Source organism: Ylistrum balloti, unplaced genomic scaffold (genome assembly GCF_031769215.1).
Source record: "Ylistrum balloti isolate Yb309-2 unplaced genomic scaffold, AGI_CSIRO_Ybal_v1 Utg369782, whole genome shotgun sequence".
Classification (NCBI taxonomy): Eukaryota; Metazoa; Mollusca; class Bivalvia; order Pectinida; family Pectinidae; genus Ylistrum; species Ylistrum balloti.
In genome coordinates, this window is record NW_026781970.1 from 355,994 (window position 1) to 362,182 (window position 6,189).

Sequence of the window (6,189 nt, forward strand, 5' to 3'; positions counted from 1 at the left end):
AAGCTCGACTTGATCAAGATAAGGTATATTTCTTTATCCGTCTTTTACAAGCGTTTGTCGTATTATTGCAAGCAATCAGACTGATTCAACAGGATTTTTTTGTTTGTTGGTTTGTAATAACGAGAAAATTGTCTTGTTTACCGACAAGGTTTTTATATCAATTTTGTTTTCCAATATATTCGTTTATCTGCACAACAGTTTGAACAAGCACTCAACGACATTCATGACACTGTAAGAAATATCGCAACTGGGTCAATTCAAGTTGACCAAGTCGCCACAGGTGACAAGACAGGTGTTACTTTATGTCACCATCCATAAAAAAATTTAAAATTTTAAAAACAATGGAGCTCTTTATAACGTCATGTTAAGGTGACTTTTAAGTAAGGGTCATTAAGGTTTTAAAAAACATGTTTGTGTGAAACAATGAAAGGGACACACAGGGTGTTTGAAGTTTACAGGTCTCTGGAAATAAATTACAACCAATCAGGTAGAATAGATAACAAGAAAAAGTATTGGTACACACATCTGATCTGAAAACTACATTGTTTTGAACTTTATCCTGTAGACAATGAATTGTCTAATAGTATAATTAAGCAGTTACATTTTCACGATTGATCCTTAAGGAAAATACAAAACTTGTCTGTAACTTCAAGATACATAGCTCACAATCTTCTGACATCTTATGTTTTCTTGCTCTGTAGAAGTGTGTAATATCCTTATTGTACTGTGTCCAGTATTCCTTAATGATTTTTGTTTCTCAAGCACAGGGATCTTTTGAAAACTTATGTTTTCTTACTCTGTAGAAGTGTGAAATATCCTTATTGTACTGTGTCCAATATTCCTTGATTATTTTTTATGTTTCTTAAGCACACTGTTTCATATTGATACGGTTAAAAACTGAAAATAAACCATCTGACAGAAGAAATGTTCTCATCAAACCTGCTAACTACATAAAGATAACAGCTGATTGAAAGGTCCATCTACCTCATCTAAGTTATTTGCACATCTAGGTATTGTTATCAGAACAATACCATTACAAAACACAATATAACATGTACTTGGAAGATGCCATACATTTTCTATTGGAAATCTTACATTTTATTTAGAACGCATAAAACTATCATAATTTTATAGGCGATTTAAAAATGAAATACTGATTTTCATCAATATAAAAGAATGTAGGATTTTAATTAGCAAAAAGTATTCAATGCTTTGTTTTATGAACATTTGTGAACGTGTTGCTTAGCATGTGTGGAGTCTGAAACAGCGAAATTATGACGCCATGCTATTTTTATGGTTGTCCACAAGTACAATCACAGAAAAATTAAAGATCTACAGTCTCCATAATACAGATTATGTGGAGGCCATAAAACACTGACTGACATTAGACTTATTCACTATTTTTAAACTTCTTCAATTCTTTATATACCAATATTCATTCTTGAATGCGAATTTATTTGATAAGATATTTTTTATTGTAACAACATCCAAAAGAAATAAAATGACGTCACACATTGCAAATTGGTGAAATAAATATGTTAAGATGAATTCGCATTTCATCGTTAAAAAATATGAAAATAATTTCCATTTCATTTTCAAGCAACGCTCACTAGAAAATTGCTAAAAAGAACCATATTTGGGGAGTCATTTTATAAATCTCATTAAGATGGAAAAGTTATAAAAAAATATATAATATCTCGTACTTCAAAGCCTTACTAAAGAGTTCTTGCAGGACAAGACAGTTTTACGTCAGTTTTAACTATTGTCACGGTCACTATTTTCCTGATATAAAGGAGATTCTCAAGAGGAAAATTTAACTGTATTTTACACCCCACAGCTTCTGGGGAACTTCTCCTCCCAGATTCCCCACCGAGGTTTCGCCCTTGGACCATTTGCTACGCATTGGACGGGCTTATTTAATTGTCTTTTCCACAATTCTTAGAAGCAAACTTTGGTTAATTCCAAGTGGAAGATTGCAATAGGACAACGTATTCTTACTTAGAATTTTTCGTGAGATTGTTTCAGAATTTTGAGCTTAGAATGTTTTCACCACAAGCTCAAACCGTTATTGAAGAGTATTTATATTGGCAAGCGTGGAAATGTGCCACATATCAGGAGAAATGCCCATCACGTACAAGAGTTACTATACAAACGAATGGTAGCCATAATTCAATTCAGAACATATCGTTGTAGATGACAAAACATTAGAACAATCGAGGTTTGAGCGGCACCAGTAGTTTTAATTTATTTGTATATCATTATATAAAAACGGTTGGTTTCGATATTAATCATTTTGTTGTTGTGAATCCGGTTAAGTAACCTATTTAATATGAAACATTAACTGTCAGCTGATATGGCTTCTAGCACTTGACGTTAACAAACCATGAATTAAGCGTGCTGAGAACTGTACTGTAATTATAAGTTATGAGTGGTTACACAGTGCCGAAGATTCGAGTCCTGGAGGTAGAACGAATGGTCGTCACCCGGAAGTATGCTTCATTTCACAGAGAATGTCACGAAACCCGTCACACTTCACCGATTATAGCCGGTGGTATTTAATAACCATAAATACACGAGAATCCATCGGAAAATGTTAAACGTTTCTACCATAGGGCCAAGTACAACACAAGGTGGCTAGAGATGTCACAGAGACTCCTAGAGTAAGCGTATAAAGTCATTTTTGAATGAAAGGGATATTTTTTTTATAAATTGTTGGGGTACTGATGCCATTTGGTTCTCTAATAACAGTAATTACTACTGAACGTTTATTTTGATTGTTATTTTCTTCAGCCGTTTGTTACATCTGTTCATCAAATATCAAAACCTATAGTAAGCGTAGTAAGGCCCAACTACCATCTCGGATATACGAACCGACCAACTATCTCACTACTTACTTATATCTCATACACCCGTACTTAAAAATATTCGTTATGATATTTTTCGTTTGTTATGAGGATATAAACATTCATTGGCCAATAATTTAACTTATGTATTTCAGTAGATACTATGCATGGTTGCCCTCATATGAATATTAGTGAATTATAATAAATTGTTGTCGAAATATTTATATGTTATTTGGAATACATGCCTTTTGGTTTTAACGTGTCGCAGTTGATTCAATATCCAAAAAATTCTTCCCGTTATTACGACTTTTGTGCAATATGTCGAAAAGCTGACAGGTAAATGCGTAATACAGAAGTTCGAGAAATATGTGTTGATGGATATAATGAAGTTTTACAGTTGATATCACGATCTCTGGAAAATATTTATCTAATTGTCTTGTGCGATATTAAGTTAGAATTGCTCGGTGCTCGTAGTATGCCTCGTGTTGTTGACCTTGCTCTCATTCGAGAACATCAAATCGATAACTCGGATAGACCAAGATTCATGTCAGGTGCCGTCGAGATAGCAGAAGATGAATCACTTTCCAGAACACAGTTTTAATTTTCTAACACTCTTTCTTGTGTCTCCGTTAAAAATCATTCTTTCGGGTTTGTTTTTCATAGTTTCATTGATTCATGTCAGTGTTCATTGAAATTTTTAAATCAGTCGTGTCCTTTAGTAATTTTCCTGGTTGAGATTGCGTCAGTGGATGTTAAATACGTTCTAGTGTGGCTGTAGGTTTAAAGATCACTGTAAGGCGACGGCAACAATACAATTTTCATCTTAATTTGTGCGTGTAAATTATTTCTAGACAGAGTAATCGCATAAACGCATTTGTATCAATAAAAGTGTTCAGTGGAAAGTGTTCAATGGCCTATGTTCAGTATATCTAGATATCTCGTTAAACAGTTCCTCATTCAAGGAACGAACACCATAGACAAATTCAAGACAAACACATATATGAACAAATCAGAATGCATTGAACAGTACACAAGAACTTATAAGTTTCATATAAACCGCCTTTCCTATCAATTTTCGACCCCACCTTAAACATAGATATGCCTTTAAATGATTTTTAAAAAAAATGAAAATTCTAATTCGACCGACATTGAACAACTTCGTATGTTATAAGGCCAAAGAGAACAGGTTAAACCACCCTCCTCCTGCCTTATCTCTAATAACGATTTATTTGAATAACCAAGGTAAAATCCCCCCCTGCCTTTTATCTAACAACGCTTTATTTAAATGATTAAGGTAAACCCCCTTCCTTATATCTTATATCGATTTATTTAGATGATTAATGTAAAACCCCCTCCCCCTGTCTTTTATCTAATAACACTTTATTTAAATGATTAAGGTAAACCCCCCTCCCCCTGCGTTATATCTTATATCGATTTATTTAGATACTTAAGGTACCCCCCCCCCCACCTCCCCCTGCCTTTTATCTAATAACGCTTTATTTAAATGATAAAGGTAAACCCCCCCCTGCCTTTTATCTAATAACGATTTATTTAAATAATTAAGGTTAAACCCCCTCCCCCTGCCTTGTATCTAATAACGATTTATTTAGATGATTAATGTAAACCCCCTCCCCCTGTCTTATATCTAATAACGATTTATTTAAATAATTAAGGTTAAACCCCCTCCCCCTGCCTTGTATCTAATAACGATTTATTTAGATGATTAATGTAAACCCCCTCCCCCTGTCTTATATCTAATCATGATTTATCTAAATAATTAAGGTAAAAAAAAAACCAAAAACCTCCCCCTGCATTATAGCTAATAAGGATTTATGTGAATAATTAAGGTAAAAACCCCTCCCCCTGCCTTATATCTAATAACACTTTATTTAAATGATTAAGGTAAACCCCCCTCCCCCCTGCCTTATATCTTATAACGATTTATTTAGATAATTAAGGTACCCCCCCACCTCCCCCTGCCTTTTATCTAATAACGCTTTATTTAAATGATAAAGGTAAACCCCCCTCCCCCTGTCTTATATCTAATCATGATTCATATAAATAATTAAGGTAAAAATAAACCTCCCCCTGCATTATATCTAATAACAATTTATTTGAATAATTCAGGTAAAAAAACCCTCCCACTTCCTTATATCTAATAACGCTTTATTTAAATGATTAAGGTAAACCCCCTCCCCCTGTCTTATATCTAATAACAATTTATTTGAATTATTAAGGTTAAAAACCCCTCCCCCTGCATTATATCTAATAACGCTTTATTTAAATGATTAAGGTAAACCCCCTCCCCCTGTCTTATATCTAATAACGATTTATTTGAATAATTAAGGTAAAAAAAAACCTCCCCCTGCCTTATATCTAATAATGATTTATTTAGATAATTAAGGTAAAACCCACTCCCTGTCTTGTATCTAATAATGCTTTATATGAATAATTAAGGTAAAAAAAGCCCTCCCCTGCCTTATATCTAATAACGATTTATCTAGATAATTAAGATATCTGCTATTACGTAAAAGTGTGAATTAATGGACTTTCTCTGTAGCTTTACTTCTATTAAACAACATTGAACTTCAATTTCATTACAAGAACTAATTTTTTTTGTCTTTTGGAATTACTTCATATAACGCTATTCCTACACAGATTTTAAACACAGCATTGTGAATGACCTGGATCTAATTTAAGTTGGGAATTCTGTGTTGGTAACATTTTTATCAAGGTTTTATTCATATATTGGTTGTCATATATATTGGGGGTACATGTTAAATCTTTGAACCTCAACCATTTGGAATTTATTCATTGTTTTTAATTTTTTTTTTTGGTAAACTAGTGTATTGATGAAATTTTTTTTTCTACCAAAAGATTTGTCTTGATTAGTCATTCAAAAATCCTTCAGCTATTAAATTTAGCATGTCATATCAATTAATGAAGCCAAGGTCACCACTGACAAAGTGAATTTATTGTGTTTCAGTAATATCAAATGACAACAATATATATACATATATATATATATATCAGAATAGGTCATACATGCATTGACTGAGTAAAACCTCAGACATGGAGAATTTCCAGTGATCAATTCCTCCAGTTAAAATCACAAGTAAGCTTTCTTTACCGTCAATAATTTAGAATAGGTAAAAAAATGAGACAAGGAGCACCGATAATACCAAATTAATATGTTTGGAAAAATCTTTGTGGTAGTTTTTGAAAGTAGGTATGTGTATCTTTATCTTGTACACTGAATGTAAAGGGGAGTAAAATCACATTTATGCCAGTCCATTGTGTACAACATAGCATACAAACAATAACAAAACATTCAGGCATGTTAATA